We start from the raw sequence: 14,269 nt of genomic DNA on the forward strand, positions 1-14,269 counted from the left end.
TAGAGTTACTGCCCCTGCCGTAAGATCCCCAAAAGGCACCGAAATTAAAACGTTTACGAGAAATGAACGGGAGAAATTTGATATTCCCGTGACGCACGGAAGACGCGGCGCGAATTGGCGCTTCCTTGGCGCCAACGCGGCGCGGAGGTTGACGTTGTCTTGCTTTCCGCCACCACAGAAAGGCGCGAAGCGCGCATTTCAGGCTTCGGGGAAAACCTTTACTCAGGTTCACTCAACGCGCTTTTAGTAGCTAAACATGCTCACGTAAGTCATGCGTAAGCCCGCTCATTTTTAGGCCGACAGCGGAGGGGCTTGCCCAGACGGAAACGTTCATTCAGGCGCCGTGGGAGTAATCCGTTACACAACTGAGAACCGAGCCACCAGACAGACAGACCAGAATAGAATGGGCCCCGACGCCTCGGCGACCAAAACAACTGCCGCCGGAATGTGAGCGCTATGCGGGCGCCCTTGCCAACCCACACAGGGCTTGCCGCTTGATGTGAGCGCTGTGTTTACATTTGAAGGAATACCCGCCGCGGTGGCTCAGTGGCTCAGGCGTGGTGCTGCTGAGCCCAAAGATGCGGGTTCGATTCCAGTAGTAGCTGCCACCTTTCTGATGGAGGTAATAAAGCAGAAATGCCCGTGTGTCCCGATTTTAACGCGTGCTAGAGATCCCCAGGTGGAAAACATTTATCCGGAGCCCTCAACTACGCCGAGCTTCGTATTCCATATGTCTAACTTTGACACCGAACCCCCTCAATAAATAATTAAACAACGTTTGAAGAAAGGAAACAGAAAAAACCTTTCTATTTCTGCCTGGGATAATTGTTCACACCAAATAATGAACTGCACCTACCATGTTGGGAATGTTGCCAAAGTTGGTGGTTCATTTTGTACAATTTGCATTCTCTAATTTTCTTCAATTCTGAATGAAACGACTTAGGATAGTTCATTTACGCAAGCCTTCCGAACCAACTGCCCCTTTTGGCTGGCATGCGCCTAACATCGGCCACACATTTATTTGACGAAATAATTTTTATTTCCGAGCAGCTTATAAGAACGCTTCAATGTAAAAGGGTTAAGTAATCCATCGAAGCTCTTACAAACAATCAAATTCGTAAAGGTGCAATGAGAGGGACAAAACTATAACTAAATAGTGCAAACAAATTTTTAACAGCCGAGCTGTTTAGCAAATCGTAATTTTCCGTGTTCGCAGTTAACAATACCGACCAGTGCGCGCACGTGAGTGCGGTCTTCGCGGCGACCGCTCGGCAGTTACCAAAACCAAGAAGATTCCTAGCTTTCCTGCGTGCGTGCGTCGCGAGGACGGACCAGAGTCTCCTGCGGACGTTTGTCAACCCAAGCATACCCACTTAAATAGATGGCCAAGATTGACAAAAAGACACTCCAGTGTTCGGCGTAATCTACGCAACACTTGCTCGGAACGAGAAAGATACGTCATTGTGTATTTTATTTTTTTTTATTTAGACAATACTGCAGGCCAGAATTAGGCCCAAGCAGGAGTGGAAGGATAAAAACATAGCATATCAGGCAAAATGTAGTTATACAATCTCTATCTTAGAAAACACCAATAAAAATGGCGTAACAACCCCCTCAGGTGATATCCAATGATTATCGGTTTCAAAAAAATGGGAGCTCACAGTTATAGCAACAATGACGGAGTAAACGCCGTTGAGGCTGCGAAGAAGAAGCAAATCGGACGCAATCAGGGGCTTAAACGGTCATGATGGTCGTTAATGTTGCGAACTGCTCCACTACCTTCAAGTCTAACGCGTTAGTGTGTGCTTCCTTCATTTTTAGGAGGCAGTCTGCTTAAGATGCTGTATGCCCGAGTTGCGAAATGTCAAGCGTTGCAGCCATGGGCGTGTGCCGGTGTTATTATGTTGTCGATGGTGTCAGGATTTTCATATTTTTATGGTGAAAATCTTATATACGTCATACTCAACAAGTTACGTCCGTTTTATCGTGCAAACTGTAGCAATGAACGCGTTCCGCGCATCCCTGGATTAGGCACCTTAGAATGAGGCGAGCTTCACCTACCCTCAGTAGGCACTCCGCAAGGAGCTGCGCTATCCCCTGTCCTTTTCAATATAGCCCTCTTTCATATTCCAAAGGCTCTAGATTGCATTCCCAACCTACACTTTAGCCTCTATGCAGACGACTTCCCACTTTGAACAAGCGGAGGTAGTGACGCACAAGCAGAGGAAACTCTCCAAGCAGCAGCGTCAGCCATGGTTGAGGGAGCCACTATAGCCGGCCTACAATGCTACACATATAAATCAGAACTACTTCTCCTCAATCCGAACCACGCAATCCGCACAACTCCCAACATCCAAATCTACATAGATCCAAAGCCTGTGCCAGTTGCCCCACAAAACAAAATCCTCGGCCTAGTCATAAACCGTAATCGTTCATACACAGAATACATCAAGCGCCTTTCTTCACATGTTTCGCAAACCATCGGACTCCTTCGCAGCATCGCTTCCAAAAAACATGGGCTTAAGGAAGCAGATAGGCTCGGCCTCGTTCAAGCATTCGTTGTTAGCCGGATCACCTATGCTCTCCCGTACCTCCTCCCCTTTAATTCAGAACTTGCCAAAATCAATTGCCTTATCCGCACAATATATAACGCTGCTCTGCAACTCCCACCAGGCACCCCTACTGCCAGACTAGAAGGAACAGGTGTGTACAACATGGCCCAAGAGCTGAGAGGCGCACCGGAGGAGCGAACTAAGCCGCCTAGCCAAAACTAACCCCTGCAAACACCTCCCTCAGCGCCTACAGCTAAATGCGCCTATTATTAGAGATTCAAGACTCCCCATACCTATTGAAACCCACTCCTACCTCAAAGTACGTCCCCTACCCCGCTATATGCTTCCTCATATTCACCAGCGCCGCAAACAGCAACGAGCTAGAGCCTTAGCAGAACGCTACCCCATACGGCCTGCCACGGTGTACGTAGATGCCGCCGAGTACCGGCACAGGACCTGTTTCGGACTGGAAATCATTAATGCCCCCAACACCCCCCAAATCAACTCCCTCGCACTTCGTACCTGGGAACCTGCGACGACGGAAGAGGCGGAAATCGCACTAGCCCTGTCGCACCGGCCAACCCCTGAATTCATATTATTCTAAAACGGCCATTCTAAAACGGCCATTCGAAATTTTGCTGTGGGTGCCATCTGACCCCAGGCCCTAAAACGTCTTATACAAAATCCGCCCACCACCCAAGTAGACCTGATCTGGATCCTGCCCACACTGGGCTTGGAGGCAATGAGGGGGCTCATGCAACGGCCCGAGCGCTCACCTCCCGGGTATACCCCAGCCCCATTGCTTCCCACGGAGCCAGGTCAGCTCACGACAGCCTCTTGGGCTATCACGACATCACCACGTATTACCGCCTCTCTCACCTCCGGTACCCCCACCCACCCTTCCCTGAGCTACATGGAAGAACGACTCTGGAGATTCCTACAAACAGAATCTTTACGCAACAAAGCTCTCCTTCACGCTATTCACCCCTCCTATTCTCCTCTCCCAACTGCACATCATGCAGCTTGAAGGATACCGTGCAGCACCACATGTGGTCCTGTCCCGACGACCCCCTACCCCCAATCACCACCCTGGAGATGGGATTTGGCGCTGAGCTTCTCTGACCTGACGACGCAACAAGCCCTGACGGACAGAGCAGCCAAGGTCGCTGAGCAGCTGCGGCTGCTGGTCACGCGCCCCGTTTAACAGGGCCCGATTTTAATAAAGTGGTTATCTCTCTCTTTCTCTCTCTCTCTTTCCCTGAATTGCTTCGAAACGCAGATGTGCGAAGTGGTGCCTCAATTCTTTTTGAGCACTCTGAATATCACATGACTCAGATGATTGAGCATACCACACAATGCTACAGTGCTTTCTGAAGCAAAACAGTTAAACTTCGTATCTGAAATGTGTTACAAGATGGCTTCACTGCAGGCTACAAGGTGCTGTGTACTTACGGCCAGATCTTTATAGAGGAACAGGGAAGGGGCTGGCTGTGCAAAGCGACCTCAAGTTAGTTTCTTCGGAATACAACATGCCCTACAGGTGTAACGAATTCATTCATCAGTCCATTTGCTTTGCTGCTCGATGAAGGGCTCTCTCGGCAAGACTGACTTCCGCAGAATACTCCACAAAATCTTCCACTTACGGCTATGGTTAGGGTGAATTTTGCGATCTCTACCTCACAATATGCACCACCCTAGCATTGCACAAGGCATGCACTCATGCACACTGCGAGGAACCACCTCGGGTTCGAGCTATTTGAGAACGCTCAGCAAACTGAGACGCCGTCGCGCCAGCTCAACACCGCCTCTGTTGGGCAGGTGGAATAAGGGGCAACAAAGGAATATACCCAGTGTACGTCAGAAGAAGGCGTTTATTCGCGCCAACCCCTTCAGTTACATTTCAACATCCTCGTGGGTGAAAAGGGGCGATGGGCGATCTGGCGCCACGCGCAAGTGTGCGCGTCATCGGCGCGCTGTTTCGAGTTGTAGCGACCGCAGTCTGCTGGTAGCGGGGCCGGTCGCCGTCGCTTCGTCGGGCCAGGACTAGGGGAGAGCTTAGAGCAAACTCAACGGGTTTATTTACATTTTTACAGTGAGATGTCGAGATGAAGACAGAAGACAGATCTTGGCGGGCCGCAGCACGCCCTTTTTGTTGACCCCCGATCCCTAGTTCCCTAGGTTAGGGATCCCCATACAAAACAATGCGGACCAATGGTGATGTGTACGTTCCTCGCTGTGAAGCACCGCCCTCGGGTAGGGACACGCCTTTCAGGTATGTCGGCAGATGCACAGCACACGCACACACACACCCCCTTGCCACTCGTCAGGAGCCTGTAGTAGAGGGAAAGAACGGAAGACGCGCGGGCGCCGCGTATCCTTTTGGTGTCTGCCGCGCGCTGCGTTCCCAGGGAGCCTAACAGCACAGATTACCAAGGTTCGTGGAATCACTCCGGGAAGGGTTAATGGCGTGACAATTGCCACTGCCTTCTTCGCTGTGCTGCCGCCGCCACTGGGTCCCATTGTCCCGTCGTCGCCGTCTGGGCTTCACGCGCACACGCGTTCAGTTGCTTAGGCCGGGGGAACCGGCGGCTCCTTAATCCCTTTTGGGGCAACAACACTCAACACCGCTCAAAAGCCGCTGTCAATCAGTGGCTGCCGCGGCGTCGTGTCGGCCTCCTTTCGTTTCCGTCGACAAGCGGTGGGGTGGTCGACCGGCGGGCGACTGACCCGCGCAAACATGGCGCCAGTGAGTCATAACAACGCCGAACCGCTGGGCTCAGCAATAAGGGCAAACTCTGTGGTGCTGGCCGATGGGCTCGCAATGAAAAGACACTGTCCTTCCGTTCGCAGGCACGTACCGCACGGCGCGATCATCAAGTGTCAGGTACGGCTAATATGTGGGAGAAGGGACTAAGGATCAACCTAAGGCACGGGCCGGCAGCCGGAAGGGCTTGCGGGCTTAGAGCCGTCGCAAAGAGCTGCGACCGGGCAGTGAAGGAAATCGTTACGCACCTTAGGCTGTCCTCCTGAGCGTCTTCTCGAACGGACCCCCGCGCAGGGCGCGCGTCCACGTCCCGGCGAGAGTGGGGTTCGGGAACCATTCAAACGGGCCAATGAGGTGAGGTTAGCTCCAACACCAGGGCGGAGCGCCCGCTGCGTGACAGTGTTTTATCGCCGCAACGGTCGCTGCAGCCTTCACTTCAGGCAGGAGCTTGAGAATACGGCTCGGCTCTACACAGTGGCGCCGAGACGAGCCGGCATTTTGAGGATAGAGGGGGAAAAGCGCCGCGCAATGGCACAAACCTAGCAATCGGGCAATGGCTCGAGCGCCAGGATCCCCACAATTTTTGCGAAATTAAAACCTTGTCGATATGCTAAAGAACGTATAATATAGGCAAAACGTTTTGTTTAGAAATGTATACTCTTGTGAGCCCTTGTTAATATTTCCCGCTGTTATGTTCTGTATAATGCGCAGATGCGGGCAAGCATGCCCGGAACTCACGCTTTGAGAGGAGTTACTGCAAACCCTTATAGCACGTTAATATGCCTGCCTAATAGGCGGTATAGCGCAGTTTTACACTCCTACGCCGCACTCACAGCCGTAAGTTGCTGGGGCTAGGTTGGATTTCACTCTAATTTACATGAAAGCATCTGTTTGACTTGAAATATGAAGATTTTATCTTAGTATTAGACGCTGCTCAATGCCTCGCGTGAAAAAAAAAACATGGTTCAATTATCCTAAATTCACATGTACGCCTGAGCAGCTGTTTTTGAAGTCTTTTGTGCACCATCACTATGTGCATGAAAGAGTGTGTATTCGTTTAATTATTGCTGTCTTCTTAGGGTATTCCAGAGAGCAAAGTAGCGTAGTACTATTCTTTCTTTCAGAAGGCGGCCTAAAGAATTCGTTACCATATTTTGCTGAAAGGTTTCTACTTTGTATTTCACAAACACAAGTATTCTAAACATCAAGACTACACACTTGAGAGCGAACTGTATAAATGTAGATGAAAAATTCTTTTCGGTGCTTCGTAAGTACGGAATAATCTATAGACAACAACAAGACTGTTCGAGTTAGTTCGAACAAGAGAAACAAGAAAGCAGAAGACAGAGTGTACAGACGGCTGTTAGTGCTCTCTTTCTTCTGTTCCGTCGTTTCACGGTGTTCACACTTTTCTACAAATGCACCAACTCGCGACCTTCCATATTCGTAGGTTTATTTTTGTATGACACAGGAATATTTTAACTGTTCTTATGTGGAACCATGTCTGTGTATCTCGTTCATTGCCATCGAAAAAGAGTACTCTTTCTTGTGTTTCGTTGCTATGAGCCGTTGATACATTTGAAAATGTATGAAACAGCAAGAAAGCCGAGCATACACAAGGAAAAAAATCACTGGCTGCGTAGGAAAACAGAGAAACAAATGTTCGTTCATTATCTGTTACTGGTGCTACGCCCCGAAAAGCGTCTCGCTACCAAAGGTGGTCCATAGAGAGTGTAGGGGGAAAGAGGCAACACAGAATTGGTTAAACAATTTAAACAGCAATTAGTTTGGGCTGGTGTATATGGCCTCACCAGACTATGATTCGATTCCGACTATGCTATGATTCGACAGGAGGGGGTGTGGTAGGCGGGTGGTCTTCGGCTGTTGGGAACCTCTCGTTCTGGTGCCGGATTGCAAGGGTTGCACGCACTCTTGCTGGCCCGTGCGGGCCCCAAGACTTCAGCAAAGGTGCGAGGGGAGTTGCTCGTACGCTGCTGGGCCAGGGCCCGAAAGTCTGGTACCAAGGTACGAGTGCTCTGCAGGGCCTTTGAGGCGACCCAGAAGTTCAGCTGAGGACCCGCTGATTCGCATAGGTTGGAAATGCAGGAGGCGGAGATTCCCTCGTCTCGATCTTGGGCCGGGATGTGGGAGCGCGCTGTCGGATGGCTGCTACGGCGGCTTGCTCGTTTGACCGGATCGGTAAGCTGAGGGTGTAAAAGGCGACCATGACGCTTATCCGCGGACCCTCTTATACCCTGTGTGAGTTGCTTGAAGGGCCTCATGTGGCTCACCAATTAGGCAGAGCTCAAGGTAAAAGTGGACCCTCCTCAGAAGTAAGACAATAAAAGCACAGCAACGCAGACATTCCTCGTCGGAAGCCGTGAAGCCAGCGGTGGCGCCGCGTCTGTTTAAAGGGAGGACGTGGTTTGACCGCCGGCTTGAGTGTGCAATAGAAAGACTGCAGGGGTTGACACGGGTACGAGCTGCCCTCACATAATGCCGCGGTAATCTCCAGAGCGGCAAGTCTTCCGGCGCAGTGCATCGGCGTAAACAGTGACCGTTTCTACTGAATGGCAGCGCTCAAGATACCGACATAGTCGTTCTCCTCTCCCAACCTTCCTCCCCATGCCCATGAAATAAGAAACAAGACGAGAGAAGAAACGACGCTCTGTAGGGGGGCCAGAGAACATCACAAGTGCTTGGCCTAGATTAAGTTGGCGGCATCTGTCGCGGGAGAAAAAACTGCGCTGATGTAGCGAGCGCCATGTCACTGCGCTTCCCCGGAATTAATTGAGGCCACTATAAGTTGGTCCATCAGGTACTGCTAGCCTCTCGTTCACGTCGCAGCTGCAAAGCTTTGTAGTTAGGGTTGGTTTACATTGTGACATTACCCGGACGCTCACCCGCAGTTGCCGCAAAAGACCGTTTCATCTCCTATATATATTCTTGCTCGCTCCGCGGCCAGGCCCGATGCTCTCCATTATACAATACTGATTTTGCTTCCACAACTCAAAAGAAGTGTTTTAAGTGAAATGTTTTTAGTGGCATCGGTAGCGTCCTGTCAAAAAACTAATAAATTTCACCATGCACCCTTTAGTCAACCGAATAGCTCTGATAAGACCTCTAGACACACTGCGCGTGCGTGAAACCGAGCTTCGATTGTGTCAAAGCGGTTACTTCAAAATCGCTAAAAAGGAACGGTTCTAGATAAGACAATAGACGCTTCGGTCATGAAGAAGGAGAGCAACAGTATACACGTGTTTCATAAACCGCGTATGGGTATACGTTTATATCGTTCGTGTACTATAGATGCGTATAGATTGTGCGCGAGAAATCCATATCCAGCTTTCTCGCTCAAAATTCCGACCTCTCAGGAACCTAGGGAAACCACTTCAGGAAAATGATATTTGTCACAAAGCAAGACGTCAACGTGGAGATGAAACCACTAGAACTTTCCAGGATTCTGAATATTTTATGTGCCATTCGCTGTCAAATCTTACTCCCCATGCATTTGTATGGGATAGTTTCCATGGCTCAGGAACCTAGCTGCAAAAGGTGCAAGACTTGAAACTCTGCGCAAAGCAAGTTCTCACCCCCAATATTAGCAGCGCAAAATAAGTTTCAATTACGCTACCCAACTACACGATAATCGCTGTTGAAAGGACTGCCATGAGTGGGAAAGCTGCACATGCGTTGCGTGGATTTCTTTTTTATTTGCGACTTGGATCTTTGAAGGTTTAACGATTGACTGGAGGCACGTTAAGCGATGCTTGTACGTACTTTCAGCTTTCGGGTATCTACACAATATCTTTAGTTAGCTATGGTACATTATTATATAATTGAGGAGTTTGAAAGTGTCCAAAATTTTAGTACGCTAATCGCCCACCGTCCTGATATGGTGCGGTGAGGAAATATTTCGTTCGTCTGTCCAAAAATGAACACTATTTTCCCCTTGATTCCCGGATGATTTTCGTGCACCCACAAAACCGCAAACAGAATGGCTATACGATGCGACATTTCCTATAGCGTTGGAACTTCAGCTGTTACCTAAACGTGTCCGAGGTGGCAGCGGCTGTTTAGGTCTTTCCTTTAACTGTGCTATATGGGAGTCCTGTTGAAAGTCCTGTTGAAAGGCAAAGAACGCCTACGCTGTCATGGCATATATCTGGTTTACAAGGCCGAAGAAAAAGAAAACATAGGACATCAAAACGACGCAAAATAAAAGGGATAGTGACGCCGTAATTGAGACGTGATAATAGGCCAGGAGAAGTAATTTGAGAATTTTAATTGCGGAAGTTGCAAATATCATTTACAATAAAGCGTATACGTATTTGCGACTATGAACGTTGGTTAGCCTAGGTTATGTGTCATAGTAGTAAAGCAAGGCAGGAACAGAAACGGAAGAAAGAAAAGCATCGTTAAAAAAATTATTTCTTTTGCAGTGCGCAGCCAGAAGTGGCGAAGACCGGAGATGCCGAGCGGAACGCGTTCTGCTCCCCGCTAGCAGACGACACTCGCTTTCCTAGCGCAGCTCGCAACCGCAGCGCCGCGGTGGCTAGAGTCGCGGCCGGCCGCCTTCTCTCCACGTCCGCGACGGGGAGATACTAAAGCGTGGCAAACTAAAGCGTGGCAAACTGTTCGCGTGGCGACGCAGTGAAACATCCCCCTCGCGAGGGGCATGATCAAATGCAGAGCATTTTCAGGGGCGCACGACGTTACGTTAATGTTGTTGCACTTGAGGCAACTGCTGACGAGAGAGCGCTCGTCAGCAGTAAAATTGGCAGCCTCGGCGCACGTTGAGTCCGAGAGAGGGGAGAGAGTGTCTTTGAAACGTGCCTGGGCGCGCTGTCGAATGTTGATCCCGCCGATAGCGAAACGTCTGAGCCAGGCATGTCGAGGCGAGCGATGCGGACAACTACGGACGCCAAGAACGGGTGACATCGTGAGTTAAACAAATGCTCTGCATTTAAAAGACCGTAGCAGCATCACCCGACCTCTTAGGCTCCATAAAAGATGTGTAACGAGATGGACTCCCAAGAGTTTGCATATGAAATAGCTATGAAACATCGTACAAAAGTCGCCAACGGAAGCGGAACTCAGAAGAGGATGCAAGGTAACACAAAAGTACCACATGAAGAGCAGAGGAGCAGGCAGGCGCTCCAGGTAAACCCACCAACATTGGCACCCCCGCAATTGTCACAAACTGAACGTTACACGGCAGACTCGTGTTCGTTTCAAGAAGACCCTGAAAAATAAGACATCTACACTGTAAACGCAAACTAGCCGGAAATGGAGTTTTAATCAAGTAATGTGCCCTGAAAAGTACCTATAGCAAAAAATGTACTCCCTAGGCATGATCTAAATAAGTGGACGAACCTCCACGGTAGTACCGTTGCCCATCCGGGTAGCAAAAGGGAGGATTTAGAACGACTTAACACCATTTGTGAGATGGCGTTCGGTTCCTTGTATACTACCACGTCCACAATAAACGCCCTATCTGAGGTAATCATCTCAAGCGGGCGGTCGCCATGTTAGTCTTCTGTTGTCTCCGTGCACCAGCACTTCAACCGTGGCCTAATGCTAATTAGAACGAGTAAGCAGGACGCAACGGTTGCACGCAGCTACAAAACCAATACCGTACGTATACCCGTATAGATGCTTCAACCAGCGCGATCACAGGCAGAGAGCGCGGCCGTGTTGTCTCAATCTGTTTATTTTGGCGATAGGTGGTGTCAAACTCTGCTGCTAACGAAGAGGCAGTTCTCGCCGTTGCAAACAATTGCAACGTTCATCTGCTTCGCTTGCTTGCGCATACATAGACGATTTAAATTCCCGTGCCAGCGCGCCAACGCACCCGACTGCAGCGACTCAACTTGCCCTGGCGGCACGACTGGCTGCCCGGATGTATACAACCTCTGCCTCTGTGCTATCAACGCAGCGCGGCCGGTGACTCGGCGCGGCCGGAGCTTCAAGCCTCGCCTTGGGCCGTCCTTTTTTTCTTATTTGTGAAGGACTAGTAGTGCCATTTGGTGGAAAGATTTTCATGTGCCCCTGTCACACGAGGAACGGCCGCAAACAGCATTTGGATACGGCGACAGGTGTGGACAGCTCGCTGGTAAGTGGTCTTTCATCAGTCGATGCGTTTGTCAAACGTTTGGATAGGGTTAACAGCGAAGTACCCGGGTACCCGTGCCGCTCACCGCTCGTACGCGCACGGGCAAAGAAAAAAGCGCACACTCGTATTATTTTACTTGTTTGTGGGTTTTGGGGTATGCGTTCGCATTCTTTTGTAGGCTGGTTTGTAACAGGGCATTCGAGGTAAAATCGTTTGTCGCGCGCGGCGTCGTTTCAAAGCAACGTGACGGTTACTTCGTGCTGGCGAGAATCAGCGCAGTCAGACGGAAGCGGTAAGGAAGGTAGAGAGGTCGGGGAAGAGGGCGCTAATATATAAAAGAAAGCGTAATGCAAGACGAGAAATATAACACAACCCGCCTGCATTTCTCCGAACTTCAGGACAGAGCCGCACACGGGTACGTTGTCACAAACTCGAGCGTACGACGTCTAAAAGTACCGTATATTTTTTTTTTTTTTCATTTTTCAACGTGACCTGAGCCACTTATCTTCTCATTGCCGCGCATGCAGACCTGATTGTGTCCCTGTGTTTGAGCGCACAGCCATCCTTTTGCGACATAAGAACCAGCAAACGCGAGAAATTGTAGAAGCCAGCCACATCAGAAAAGCTGGTTCCGAATGTGTCAGTCGTCCCTCTATCGCCCTGCTTAATCGAGAAGTCGCATATTTAGACGCACATTGAGCGCTATTTCGGTGCTTCTGGGAATGCGTGTTGGGGGTGGGAGGGGGGTCTTAATCCATGTATGATGCTGTTATCTTTGCTGATTTTTCGCCTTTCGTGCGCCTCAAAGTTCGTTTTGTGGTTTTGTTGTTACGGTTTTTTAGTATTTTCGGCTGAGTGCGCCAAGAACTGTGACGCATTGGGGGCGCGGCAATTGGGCGCTTGGGCATATAAAGCTTTGAATCGTGCAATAATAAACTAGTTGCGAGTGTGCGCTTGTGCCGTTGCCGTCTTCATGTGTTCTTGTCCTCGTTAATTTACGCGCAGTTTATTTTTCGCAATGCATAATTACCAACTCGCCGAACTCGCAACCCTTTTACAGATCCTATACTCCGTAAAAATGAGTTGCCTGTCCTTTTAGGTACGGCAAAATCTCGCGCAGCGCATCATTCTGCCAGGGGGCCATATCCTAATGTCAATGCACACACTATGAAAGCAGCTTGCACTTAATGCGTCACATTGTCTGCTGATAAGCATTTTAGATTCGCCCCTCTCATCATCATTCACTTCGTGGAGATGGCGGGATTTTCTTTCATAGCTTGTTGTCACTGCAGTAATTAATAGCAGAATCAGTCCTACAAATCACAGAAACGGTTCGTTTCACGTTACACACTAACACACTTTGCACCACACGGAGGAACAATCGGTTGCAGTGATGAGGCATAAGGGTAACTTGTTGTTAAAGGGTCATTGAAGACAACCAGCAAGTTGATTTCAAACGGAAGTCGGACCTCCGCATAGCCATTTCAGCATTGATTTAGTGCCAAGATGCCTTAAGTGCTGAGAAATCGCTGTTCAACTGCTCATCAAGCGTGACGCAAACACGACTGCAGTCGCTGTTTGCATCAGAATAAACTGGAAGCAAGTGAAGCAGCGGTGATTAATAGCAGTATACAAGCAACTGAATACAACATTACCACGTACCAAGCAGTTGGTCAGTTTCGGTCAAATCGCTCATGCTTCCCCAAACTCCCCTGTCATTTGCCGTTCGAGACCACTAAGTAAAATGTTTCTCCATTGGACCTGTGATCAGTATTTACGCTTCACTGAAGAAGAACATTGGCCTTTTGAGGCCTCGGAAGTTTTGGCGTCGAACGATTTTCTCATGCGTAGCTCGCATGCTCCTTTGGAAAGCGGTACTGCCACCCCAAGTATGGACGAGTAGCACCATCCAGCGGCAGCCAAGAAAGAAGTTGTGCGCGTCAGGCCACTTAAGCCCTTCCGGTGAAAACGTGTTTTTGCTAGTTTCAACCTTATTTTAAAAAAAAATGCCAGGTGTAAGAGGGGTATAATTGTGTTCCCCGTGAGCTAATCTATCAACCTAGAGAGACTTGCATTTTAACTTCACTGTCATTTAAAGTTGTGCTCGAGTATATTGTGCGGAAGTAATATCTTTTTTATTGCTGCAAACGCCACGATGGTTATTGTACTGGCACTTGGTTTTATGAAGCCTTTGCATTCCTAATTTAAGTACTGAAATTCGCAGGGAACATGGCATAACAATTTTATTACTGTGCCGAATTATTAAGTTCGTTTAACCATAGTGTCTGTTTTGAATTTTACATGTGGGGCATTTTTTTTTTGCTTTTTCAGGTAGATGTTCCTTTGACTCCCTGCCTGCATTCCGCGAAAGGGGAAATTAGCCTCCGCATCGATGGCCAGAGTGTCTTGACTGCATCATCTTTACTGGGAGGACTGTGTAGTCTGTTTGCATCGTTCTGGGTTTTCAACATTCAATATCCCAAGAAGGCACACAGAGCTCTAACGTTTGTGGAACATGCCATTTTGGACCTTGCCAGCACCAAACCACGTGTGAAGGATTTAGAACTAATTAACTTTTATCGCATCAATATCCCTCACAAATATTTTATTTGTTTTCAATCCTGTAATCATTGGATAGTAGTTTAAAGAATTTCGTATTATGTTTCTGACGTTTTCTTTTTTTTTTACTGAACAGGGGATATTTGATGGACCCTTCTGTATGCTGATAATACAGCTATCTTTTAGTGGAGCAATAATATTAACCAACTAATATAACTTGAAACAATTATCTAAATAATGTTGGCAACTGGTGCCAAATGAATCAACTCAAAATTATCG

The sequence above is a fragment of the Haemaphysalis longicornis genome, unplaced genomic scaffold (assembly GCF_048455015.1).
Source record: "Haemaphysalis longicornis isolate Haplotype H1 unplaced genomic scaffold, Haemaphysalis longicornis Haplotype H1 scaffold_6, whole genome shotgun sequence".
In the NCBI taxonomy this organism is placed as follows: Eukaryota; Metazoa; Arthropoda; class Arachnida; order Ixodida; family Ixodidae; genus Haemaphysalis; species Haemaphysalis longicornis.